General features: G+C 43.6%; 1 pseudogene; it reads right to left on the reverse strand.

Moving 5' to 3' along the window:
• Nucleotides 1-12,699, reverse strand: part of LOC138487446 (cytosolic acyl coenzyme A thioester hydrolase-like) — a 75,017-nt pseudogene that overhangs the window by 34,773 nt on the left and 27,545 nt on the right.

The raw sequence follows: 12,699 nt of genomic DNA on the forward strand, positions 1-12,699 counted from the left end.
TCAGGTGATACAGAAGAGAAAGAGGAGAGTGGGAGGGACTCATTATGCAGTTTATCTGGATGGAGGAGGAGGAGAGGTTGATGGCTTTGACCAGGGACATCCTTAAGAGGCCTGATATGCTGCATTGGTGCTGCTCAGGAAAGCGAAGTTTATGCTCAGATGACACTGGTAGAGACTGTAAATACATATTGATTATGTCCAGCAGCACTAGAAGGCTGGGTGCATGTGTCAGCCTCAGTGCTGGGGAATTTGGAATATGATTGCAGTTCTAGTGTGTCTGTTCTCTGCATATGGTGACCATACCAGTTATAGCATATTAGGACATGTAAAGCTACACATCTCCAATGATTTTAGCACCAGCACATGTCAGGTTGTAGTTTAAAACTTGGTGACTACTCCAGGGATATGATCGAATCATTGGTGCATCAGAAGCTGCACTTGCCATATGTTTGCAACACCTGCTTTTGTCAAGAAAACCTTGGCACATGGTGCGTATACCAAGTATATGATGACAATATAGGGGCATCAGAGGCCTCATCTGCGGCCATCTATTTTCAAAGGAGGATTATACATCACATTCAGTGACTTATTATTTCTGTTTTTATGTTATTGGATAAACTGTCCCTCTCAGTGTGCCCTTCACAAATGGTGAGTGTACCACGCTTGTAATGGCATTCTATGTTTCCCTTAAACTTCAGATGTCCTGCAGGAGCCTGGCAGTAACTGCTCGCCAGTGATTTTGCTGTTTTGGTATGCTATGTCATTGTTCTTGCAGCATGATGGTCCCTTTGGAGAAGCAGGAGGATGTAGTGGAGTCATTTTGATGAGACACATGTGTAACCTGAGGCTGTGTTGGGGAGTGCCCCAGAGGTCTTGGGCTATTAGGGTGATTCAGGAGGCAGTCACACTAGTTTGTTTGGGCTATTAGGTGTCGCTTACATTCAAATTCATGTATACTGAGAGAGGAATGGCATATGACATGGACAAAGATGATTGACACTTGAGGAGGGACACACATTGTAGTAGGTGTTGTTTGGGTACAAACCCACCCATTCCTTGCCCATAGCCATGCTAATCCCTATGGGTAATCCCACCCTGTCCTGGCTTTCTCTGCTCAAAAAGTCCTGTTCATGGGAACTCTTTGAGTTTGTGTTCTTCTGTGCGGGCGGCAATGATATATAAAGCTCACACACGCGCATGGCATGCTAGTTCACATTTATCATTCAAGGAGACCATCTGGTATGTTAGTGTCCCTTTACTGTTTCCATGGTTCAATGTTGATACACTAAGGAGAGATTGGTCTCTCTTTAATGTCTGTGCCCTTTTCCCTGCTGTTGGCTGCCTTATGTGGCCACCCGTTGTTGCAGGTGTGCTGTGCACGCACCTTGCTCTCTGCCAGTCAGAGGAGGGCATATCTAAACCACAGCCATGCCTGTTCCTGCCAATCACATCCCAGAAGCCCATGCAGAGCACAAGGAAGTGGTGGGGCAGGGCTAGGGTGCAGAAGATAACCTGCAGCGTACTCCAGGGTAGCGCAGAGACCCAACGCTGATCGTCAGCTCACGGACAGATCGCATAGACTCCTGCAAAGTGCCCTGCTGTGGTGGCCATACACAAATCAACATGGATGCCGTTCAAGTGTTTAACAATGAGGCGCGTATTCGAGAATCTGACAACATACCCGAGGGTCACATGCAGTTTTCACTATTGCAGAATGGGATTGTGCATAACACATTAATTGAAGTTAAGCTGGGTGACCCAAGTGTCAGTTTCTGCTCCTCTTTATCCCTGATTGCATTTATTTGTTCTCCCCCATCGCACCGCCCCTGCCAATATAGTTGGTATATTGGATACCTCTGATCCACTGCTTTGGGTACTTTATGTGCCTATTTCATTATAAAGTGACAAGGGCATGTCTTCAACCTAGTATTTGCAAAAGTGTTCTTAAATAACAATAGAGTAGCTCCAACGTAAATGTTCTGCAAAATAGAAAATACCTTAGTTCCATAGGGTGATTCCCTTCCCCTGGGTGCTTTGCTGGTATCACACATAGCTGTGGGTCTAACAGTTCTTTATGCCTACCTTGGCCCACAATAATCCTGTTAGATGAAAACTTTTCAACTTTGTAAGTTCTTCTATTACAAAAGTTCCTTCTTTTACCACAGGCTGTACTTTGCTTAACACACACTGGTTCTGCTTGACACTCCTTGTAGGTTTGTCTGTTGTACTCTCCTGCCAGGATTTCTCTCAAACTCACAATTGCCTGGTGTACTCTACTGCCAGAACATCTCTTGTATTCACAACTTCCTGATGTACTACCCTGCCAGGACTTTTCCTGTATTCACAACTGCCTGGTGTTTGCGTGCCAAGACTTCTCCTATCATATAGTTCCTATTTCTATTCAAGTAGCTTATAGCTTTCATGTTGGCTTGCTATATCTACTTGACAAACAATCTTCTCATTACTTTACTTTCCGTAATTTCACAATGTTTAAAATCTTTTGTCCTATCAATTCATAAACAATCTTCTTGTCATTTCACTTTCTGTAACTTTGCAATGTTCTCATTCTCTTTAGCAGGGTCGCCGAAATGCCCCGGGGTCCCCACTCTGCTCTGGCAGACTCACGGCTCTCTGTAGAGTTTTCCGGTTTGCTAGCGCTTACGCAGCATACCTTCACTATTTGTTTCCCACTCTGGGTAGCTATGACGTCTCTCCAGACTTTCTTGTGGCTGTGCTCCTGCCCACTTGCTTTTCTGGTAAGGACAATGCTGCTTCTCCTGGCTGCCTGATGCCTGGGGACCGTCTTGTGGTTCCTGGCATTTCCACGGCATGCCTCGCTTGTATCAAGTTTCTTTCGTTCTCTGCTGGTGAGCAACCACGCTCTGCCACACTAGCTTGCGCCTCCAGCTTCTGCACAAGGACTTGTGCCTCCAGCTTCCACACACCGACTTGTGCCTCCAGCTTCCGTCCACCTTCACTGGAGCAATCACGTCTTCTCCTGAGCACCCTCTCACCATTTGGTGCTTGCTGCTCTGTATCAATTTGTTCATTCACATCATTTCAGTACTTAGGTGGTTGTGAGGATTAAAGTCTGCTGATAATAACTGAGGATTTAGGTGGTTGTGGGAATTGAAGTCCATTGATAGTTTCTGATGCATAATTCTTGGAGGGTCTTTCTCAATGATTCCACATGGAAGGTCAGTTCTATATGAGGGAACACTATAACTGAAAGGGGTTTTCTTGGAGATTTTACTCTTCACCTTGTGGATGCCAATAGGCCATCAGGGTATTGGGTAACAGAGAGTCTTCCTCATGGGAACATGGCGGATACCACATCCTATCCAATGAAGCCATGACACCTCCCGAGTGTCTATCTCCTCCCTTGTGATCCTCCCTCATATAGCCACCCCCATGGTCAAGATCAGGTAGCAGCTGCCGTCCCCTGGCCACATGGGAGGAGACTACACCGAGGAATTTGTGATGACTCCATTGGATTGCTCACACTGCCCCCACAGTTATCCCCCACTTTAAAATTTGGACTTGCTGCGCACGAAATGCCGCTTGTGCTTTACATATTATGTACAACACTTCTGGCACTAGAATGCAGTTATCTGCCACTATTTAATTTGGTCTAGATGCTCACATAATGCCTCTCATGCTTCACATACTTAGCACAACACCCCTGGCACTAGAAGAGATCTAGCCGGTCAAGTGGCACAGCGAGTAGAGCGCTCGCTTTGACATCAGTGCAGAGCCTGCGAATGCAGCGCCAAACTCATCCTTCCGAGGTCGATAAATGAGCACCCACACCGTGGGTAATAATAAGCAGCGCTCAGATACCTGAGGGTTCGTAGCGCTATATAAATGCCAAATTATTATTATTATTATTATTATTATCCCTCATGATAATATTCAGTCTAGCTCCACGCATAATGTCTCTTCCACATAGTCTCTGGGTTACCTCCCTGCACCCACCCACATGCCTGCTCAACATCGATGACTAGCAGAGACTTGGCCCACCCTACTGACCTTCATACTGGCTAAATGCACACTTTTCTGACGAATTTCCCACACCTTAACTTCGGTCCCCCAAGGGTGTTCAACCTACAGCGCGTTGAGACCATACCAATGATGAAAGGCGCAATACAAAAGCCCAGTACATTACATTATTTGCCAAATAAAATTCACATCTTACTGTGGCCCTTCTTCAGTGGGAATACTTTCAATAGAACGTAGCACCAAAGTTGGCAACTATTATGAATTGTTAGAAGAACTATGGCTGTTTCATACACTATCAAATCACAAGTGCCTCCACTGTCCTGGGGTGTAAAGTATGCTATGGAAAAAAGAAATACATCCTGTGAATTTCAATCATTGCATAACCTAGACTCTCTTCTTCACATATTCTACACACTCCTCATCACTTCACATCTGAAAGTGTCACATGCAGCCTGCCACTGTTAATCCCTTGGGATCAATTGCACTGGAGGAGCATTGTTTTTGAGTAAATGTGTAAACCACCTTTTGGAAAAAAAAAACAATTGTACCACTGAGAGTCCAATGAAAAGAGTGGTAACTTTTAGCTGATCCATTGTAAACTATTTTCACTAAAGTCAACTCCCCCACAGGAAATAAGAAAATATGATAATATCAACAGAAATGCAGTTCATCTCGGGTGAACACTATGAAAGTGTAGAAAAAGCTGCAATATACCAGGCGGCATGTCACAATATAATGCATCAAAAACCACAGAGGCATGCAAAAGGGCAAACATTAAATTATCAGTGAAACATGTGGACCATACACGTTAACATGTAATTCTACCCCTGTGTAAAATAAATGATGTCCAGCAAAATAATGAAAGAAGATCTGTGCAAGGTTGTCACTATCCATGCCCTTAGTCATGCTAATAAAGCATTATTATATTGTATTGTATTGTATTGTACTGAGCAGTGCATGACAATGCTAGAGGTGGGCGTATGAGGAAGGTAAGTTCTAATTTTCCCAACTTTTTAGAAATGCAGTTCTTACCGAGATCGCAGGAAACATTGCAAGGGTCTGTATCAGGGATGTCAGCTCAAATAACTGGGTGGGGTTTGCCCATGAGGAGGATGAGTCTGTATGGAGTCCTTTGAAAACTCTGACAACCCCTCATTTGTGCAGGGCACCTTCTCCAATCCTCCCTCAAGATGCCATGGTTGATGTTTGTGATGATGATGATGATGACTAATATTTGTAAAGTGCACGAACACCCAAAGGTATTTTGCCGCTACACTGGGTACAGTCACAGCTAAGGGCCACCAACATTTTTGTAATAGAAATGTCTTCAGAAGCTGACAAAAGCATAGATGGTCCACTGTTGCTCAAATAAAAGTGGGAGTGAATTCCAGCTTTTTACAGTGGCCACTGAGAACGCGTGCCCTCCAACCCAGGAGAGACGCACACGAGGAGCAGCAATTGTATATGAATGCAGAGGGTGAAGCGGCCGATTTGAGATGAACAGACAGAATATACTCCGCAGATATACAGCCCCCATGCCATAGAAGGCCCGGTCGAAAATACATAATGATTTGAAATGTACCCTCTGAAACACAGGCAGCCAATGAAGCTGCTGCAAGGCAGGATAAATAGAGGTACAGTAAGGAGTGTGTCCCACTAGCCTGGCTGAAGCAGTTTGGAGCAGTTGGAGGTGAAAAATCAAGAAAAGTGGCTGCGCTAGATAAAGAGGTATTTCTCCTCAGTGTAGGGTACAGTGAAATGAAACGTGGTTGTAGATCCTCCTGAGTGGAAGACATTCCATAGAACATAGTTTTTAGTATTTGACCCATGTTCGTTCTCAGTAGAGGGGCGCCCACACTCCTTTGTAAAATATGTAAAAATGGTGTTTCAGGGTAACCCAGACGCCAAACCCTTTGTCATTTTGCCTTACAGAGGCTCAGCCTCACTTCACTGCGGAGACACAACAAGTCCAAAACTCGTGTCTGGGGTTGCTGATGGTACTCTTGTTCAGAGTAGAATGGCATAGCATTCCAGTGCTGGACTGCCCTTTGGGGTGGGACAAAGACTGATATGCAAATGGATATTTTTCCTCTGTGAAGGGTGCAGTGAGCTAAAACGTGATTGTAGACGCTCCTGAGTAAAAGCAATTCCATATAACTGGGAATTTGACCCATGTTCATTCTCTGTGGAGGGGGCTTCCACAGGCTTTTGCAATTATGTAAAAGTCTGGGTTTCAACCTAAGTAACCCAGGCAAATCCAAATGTGGACCCGTTGCTCACTGTGCCTTAGAGAGGCTCAGTTTCACCTCACTGAGGAGGCCCAACAAGGCCAAAACACGTGTCTGCCACTCTCATGTTTGGACTCAGAAAAGGGGAATTAGGGCGTCGTCTTCATATTTGTTCTCAATCACTCAGCTGGAATAAGTTCTGAAAATCTTCTCGATTTCCATTTTGTTAATTTTCACTGTATTAATGATTTACCAAATTTGCAAACATTTAATGGATTGACAATGTTGTCAGAATCCCCTGGCATGGTGTCATGTCGGTTCATTAGGAATTCCATAATCATCTGCAATATGTCGCTATAGCATTAAAGAAATGTGATTAATATATTTCAGTGATGTGCAGAATTAAGACAGACACGAGGCATGAATAGATTTAAACTTCTGTTTTTTGGATTGATTACCATTTTGGTGTCGACCTTGGTGCGGGCAAGGTGTTTCATCAACTGAATAACATGAATACGTGAGAAAGAATGAAACGATGGCTGCTTCCCAAAGTTATTGGGAGCTTGAACTCCATAAATCGGTTAGAAAATGCATCCTTCCTCTATTCAGATAAGGGTGGGACAGGTATTATTTGGACGTATTTGTTGCAGAAAGCAAGGCATAATGTTACTGGACTATAGTTGTCAATCAGAAGTCTGAAATGCCAACACCGGTTTACCCTCAGTGGGCATAATGTCTCTGCATTACTTTAAACATTCAGGCTGCTAAGACCTTCTGCCTTTATCCAATAAGTGATTGTTCCTCAGCTGAGACTGTATCAATGCTCACAGGGAATGCAGAAGTTAAAAAGGAACCTTCTTTATATGTTGTAAAAAAAAAAAAAAGATATCAAAGCGAGAATTTTGCAAAATAAACCTATGTACATAAGGCACGTCATCCCTGGAAGTTTACACACGTTACATCCTCTCCAACTAAATATGCCTTTGCACTTACAAACAAAACGGGCACGCTGTGCTCCAAACCTGAAGTTCAGACAGAGAAACAGTGACCTTTTTAAAGAACAGACTTGAAATTCAGCATTTGTGAAACATTGACATTCTTCATATTTCTTTTGACTTTTCATCTAATGTTATATTACCTTATACCTAGAACAAAGCAGACTCTCATTTTTTTTTTCTTCATTTTTATGCCTTTACGGATATTTCTTTCCTGTTCCTAATATACATGGATCAAATGTAATGGCTACGTTGTATTAGTCACTGATTACGGTTGCTACGGATACAGATGATTCAATGTTTACATAATCAGGCCCACTTCTTTATTAGGAGAAGTTTGGCACATAACTCAATTTACTGGAGGATAAAAGCACTCTGCTAGCAAATTACACGCCAAATCGTTTTCATTTTATTTTCACCTCAGACCGTGGAGATGGTTCGCAAGACTGCGCAACCCAAACAATAATCTGTGTAGAAAAGACAACTGCCTCATGTCTATTTCGAACAGGGGCAGATATTACTTCCTTTTATGCTTTTAATTTCCTTTCATAGACAGAGGTTTTAACTGTGCCTGGACGCTGCACACTTGCATGCAGCTCTGTTTTTATAATTCTCCTTGGCTTCTTATTATGTTTTAATTTTAATTCCTTTCCTTGTATTGAAGCCAGGTGGCTGCAGGGTGCCTTTCCCCCCTGGTGCCCCAGAGTATCATTCCCGGACGATGCCGTTATTTTAATTGTTTTCCTACCTGCACTGCGTTTTGGGCCATCTTTCTACTCTGTCTATTGTCATAGTTTTTGTTGGCTTGACTCCTGCCAATACCATGTGCCCTGTACCTGTAACACCTTTTAAGAAGGACATTGGATGAGCGCAGTGGATGTGCTCTCAGCGCGACAAAGACATGCCAAAGTCCAACCCATCTGTGCCCATCCATGCTTGACCCATCTTATATTGTTATGCCATCTGTTGGATTAGTCAACCTGCTTTTGCTACAACTGGTTGTGTCAGATTGCAATCCCAGGTGTGCTGTCTTTTTTATTTAATGTGCGTTCGTTTATTGCTCTAGCGCCAGCATGCTATGAGTTATTGCATGAACCTCCCCCCTACATTGCCTGTGTCACTGCAACCTGGCGGAAGGAGGACTCTGGCCCCAGTCTGGTTCCAGCGCTCCACCCAGATTATAACATTCGGAGGTTGGATAGATTGTACTCTCATTCCGGTGGTGGTGCAGTGCTGATATATTGTTCTCTGTTTATTTGTGCATCATTGCCTTTTATTCATATTTGATATGATATGATATGGCATTTGTAACGCGCCTATACACAAGTGTAAAATGGAGGCACTTTTAACTCAGACTGTTATCTCTTCCTCTAGAACAATTCACTCACTCTTAATTTATCAACCCCCTACGTATGAGATAACATTTGCCATTGCATTTTTGGAGGCCATTAGTGACCTTAAAATTAGTTTTTCTGATCTCATCATACTTGGTGATTTCAACCTTCACCCAAACGACCCCTCGGATGCGAAGGCTGCTTGTTTGATTTCTGCTTTATCCGATTTTAGCCTTCCTCAGTTAATTGCTGGACCTATGCATTTTCATGGGAATACCTTGGATTTTACTTTTGCCTCTTCTGTTTTGGTCTCCTTTTTTCTGTCCCTTCCTGGTTCTTTGGTTTGATAACTTTATTATTCCTTTTGTTATTAACATGTCCCTTTTTTTCTGTTCCTCTGTCCTTCCCTGTCTGCCATATCGGAGATGGCATTGCATTCCGATATCCGATATCTCCTCTAATATTAGTGAAGTCTGTTCTTCTCTTGATACTGTAGACCTTTCCTCTCTTTTGTTGGGCTTTACTTCTAGCTGACGTGATAACTCCTCTAAGAACGGATCTCGCAGACTCCACTATGAGTCCTCGTTCTCTCATGAGTTAGCTAGACTATGCCTTTTTTGTAGGCAAACAGAAGGCAAGTGACGTACTTCCTATTTTATGCTTGCTTGTTTGCTTTGCGCAAGGCCATGGCTGCCTATCAAGGTGCCATTTTCAATGCTAAACGTGCATATTGTTTTGCTCATTTGGAATTTGTAGCCAATCGACCTAAGAAGTTGTTTAAGCTTGCCTATTCTCTGTCCTTTGACCCCTCTGTTAGCCCTATTACTCCTTCTCAAACTCTATGATTGTTACTTTCTGCTCGTAAATGTCTGATTATAGCTCACAGTCTGTTCCGTCTGTTGCTTTCTCTGAATCTGTCATTTGTTTTTATTCATGGTCTTCATTTCCGCTTTTTAATGCCCTTGATATTGTTAGGGCCAGCAATGGTCTGAAATCTGCCCAGCCCTCTGATCCAATTCCGCACCACATGCCTTCCATTGATCCTTTGGTGTCGTCCACGATAACAAAACAAAAGAGGTAATGGTTGGAAGATTTGAAAGAAATGCAAATTCCGGCATTGCTCTGGACAACCCTCCAGACCATCGGATTTAGCCTGCCAAACCATTATAGAAGGGGAAAGACCATTTGCAAATCAGGCTTGCACCAACCCCAAAAGGGGCAGACCAGCCCGAACTGCTAGGTCACATCACTTCTGCACAAGACCACAAGCATCCCCAGACATGTTTCAGCCTCATTGGATGTCATCAGTGAGGAGTAGCTTGGGCCTCTAGGCCCAGCTGGTTTGGGACCCACGTCTGGCAATACCCATCCCACTCAGGGTGACTGACGCAAAATGGACAAGCTGATGGCTGGATGATTTGGAATTAATCCTAACCTCTGCCAATGCTCTGGGGAACCCTCCTGACCATTGTTCTTTAGCCTGCCAAGCCATTACAGAAGGGGAAAGACCATTTTCAATTCAGGCTTAATCCCATCCCAGTAGGGTCAGTCCAGCCCAAACTGCTAGGTCAAAATTCTTTCTGCACGAGACCACAAGCATCCCCAGGCACTTTTCAGCCTCATTGAGCAGCATCAGTGAGGAGTAGCTTGGGTCTCTAGCCACATCCGGTTTGGGACTCACGTCTGGGCATACCAATCCCACTCAGGATGACTGATGCAAAATGAACAAGCTGATGGCTGGATTGTTTGGAATTATTCCTAACCTCTGGAATTGGTCTGGGCAACGCTCCAGACCATCGTTCTTTATCCTAGAGACCCAAGCTACTCCTCACTGATGAGGCCCAACAAGGCTGAAACATGTTTGGGGATACTTGTGGTCTAGAGCAGAAAGCAGTTTGGACTGGACTGCCCCTTTTAGGGTGGGCCAAGCCTGATTTGCATGTGGTCTTTCACCTTTTGTAATGGTTTGGCAGGTGAAGAACAATGGTCTGGAGAGTTGCCCAGAGCAATGCCAGAGGTTAAGATTAATTTAAAACATTCCAGCCATCGCCTCTTTGGCTTTGGTGTAGTCATCCATGATAAACTTGTTGTTCTCTACTAGTTCTATCCCCTCTTCTCTCAAGCATGCTCTGTTTCTCTTGACCCTTCTAATTTCTGCCCTATTTCTCTTCTTCCTTTTTTATGAAGTTACTTGATTCTCTGGGTGTGCCTTTGCTCCACTCCTTCCTGGAGGCTTTCAATATTCTTGACCCTTTTCAGTTGGGTTTCTGACCCAGTAACAGTACTAAATTGCTGATGGTGTCAGCTGTGGACGACCTGTCCCCGTTAATAGTCCAGGGTGGTGTCAGAGCACTGATTTTGTTAGATCTATCTGCTGCGTTCGACACCATTGATCATTCCATTTGTATGGACAGACTGTCCTCAGCCAGCATCACTGGTTCTGTCCTTGCCTGGTTTCTCACTTTTCTATCAGATCGTTCTCAATCTCTTTTTGTTTCACCTTATGTTTGATCTCCAGTTCTGATCACTTGTGGTGTTCCTCAAGGGTCTGCTCTTTCTCCCGTCTGTTTCAATGTATATATCCAACCTCTGCTTAAGCGTATACATTCTTTTGTTTTTCATAATTATTCCTATGTGAATGATACCCAGAACATAGTATGCCTCGATCTCACCCAACAAGCCAATGCTGAGCGCTGCCGCTCATGCCTACACTCAGTAAAGCACCTGGATGAGCAATAATTGGCTTTGCCTTAATGATGATAAAACTGAAGTACTTGTGGTGCCACTCTTTGGACATCTGCTGTTTGGTGCCCTACTCTTGTCTCTCTCCCTAAACCAGTTCCATCATTAAAAATCTTGGAATTAAGCTTTCTTCCTCTGGTTCGTGTGAGTCACAAGTGAGCTCTGTCTGTCAGACCGATTATTTTAAGCTCGGGACCCTTCATAAAATTCTCCCGTTCCTGCAGCGGCTGGAATTCTAATAAAACCCTTCTTTATGATCAACATAATTGGACTGGTTCTTATATTTGAAACCACACCAAATACTCATTGAATCTATGCGCCCACCCAGCGCCATTGTGACCAGTTTTCAAACTTCTTTTTCTGTCAAACCCAATTGGAGATGGAAGGACACCATCTCTCGTGAGCCCCGTCACACACAGCAGGATACCTTCACAAGCTTTAATGATCAGCACAGTAATCTACATATTCTTGTGCCCTACCCTTTCTAAAATGTCCTGTGATACTATTGGTGGCAATGGCCAAATATCATCTTCCTGATTTTATATTGCTTCCTGCAATGTCTATGAATTTGACTTGCTGGTCCAGTGAATGAAAAAGAACTAATTATACATTGCAACACTTAAAAGGCCTGGACAAACCCACTCTAACTCCTAGTACCGCGCTCACAAACTGGAGCTAGGACATAAATGTATATTTTTCTACCAACCAGTGAAGCTGCATTGGGATTCATACCAGAAGAGCCACACCAGTATTTGTATGGACCTTTTCAGTATTTAATTTCACTTTGTCCTTAGTTTCGATGCAATTACCTACAAGAGGGTAGAGTGGTGCTAGAGCAGGGACTTTGTTTGACTCCAGAAATATCCTGGAAACAATAATGAGGTGCACAAATTGCAAAAAGACAGCACTTTAATGCATGAAATTAATGGACGGGAGGTCAATCTTTCTCAAGTGACCAAAAGGCTGAGAACTTTAGACCCGCCAACATCGGGTTACAGTTCTTATAGACGGAAACCACAAAATTACAATAATATTCACCTACTGGCTCTCGCCATTTACAAACCTAAAGATCAACATACATTACCCTACTCTATTGTTTAGTACATTACTCATGACATTTCCAAATCCATCGCCCTGATGATCTAATCAGGCAATTAGCAAAGGAGAAACCAGCACCCGGTGGCAACAATATTAGATACTCTAGCCTCCTTTCCCATGACGCAGACAGTTTAGCACTCCATTCTGTTCCCAGGCTTTATAGTGTCCTGACTGTGAAAACATATCTTTTGAAACTACCACGTTGATACATGCTACAAACCTCATTACTTATCTAGACCAAGGACAGCAATGGTCTGTTTGCAGAATGTTCAACTCGCTTGGGAAAGACAGAGAGAGAGAGAG

Source organism: Ambystoma mexicanum, chromosome 9 (genome assembly GCF_040938575.1).
Source record: "Ambystoma mexicanum isolate Mex_15411 chromosome 9, UKY_AmexF1_1, whole genome shotgun sequence".
In the NCBI taxonomy this organism is placed as follows: domain Eukaryota; kingdom Metazoa; phylum Chordata; class Amphibia; order Caudata; family Ambystomatidae; genus Ambystoma; species Ambystoma mexicanum.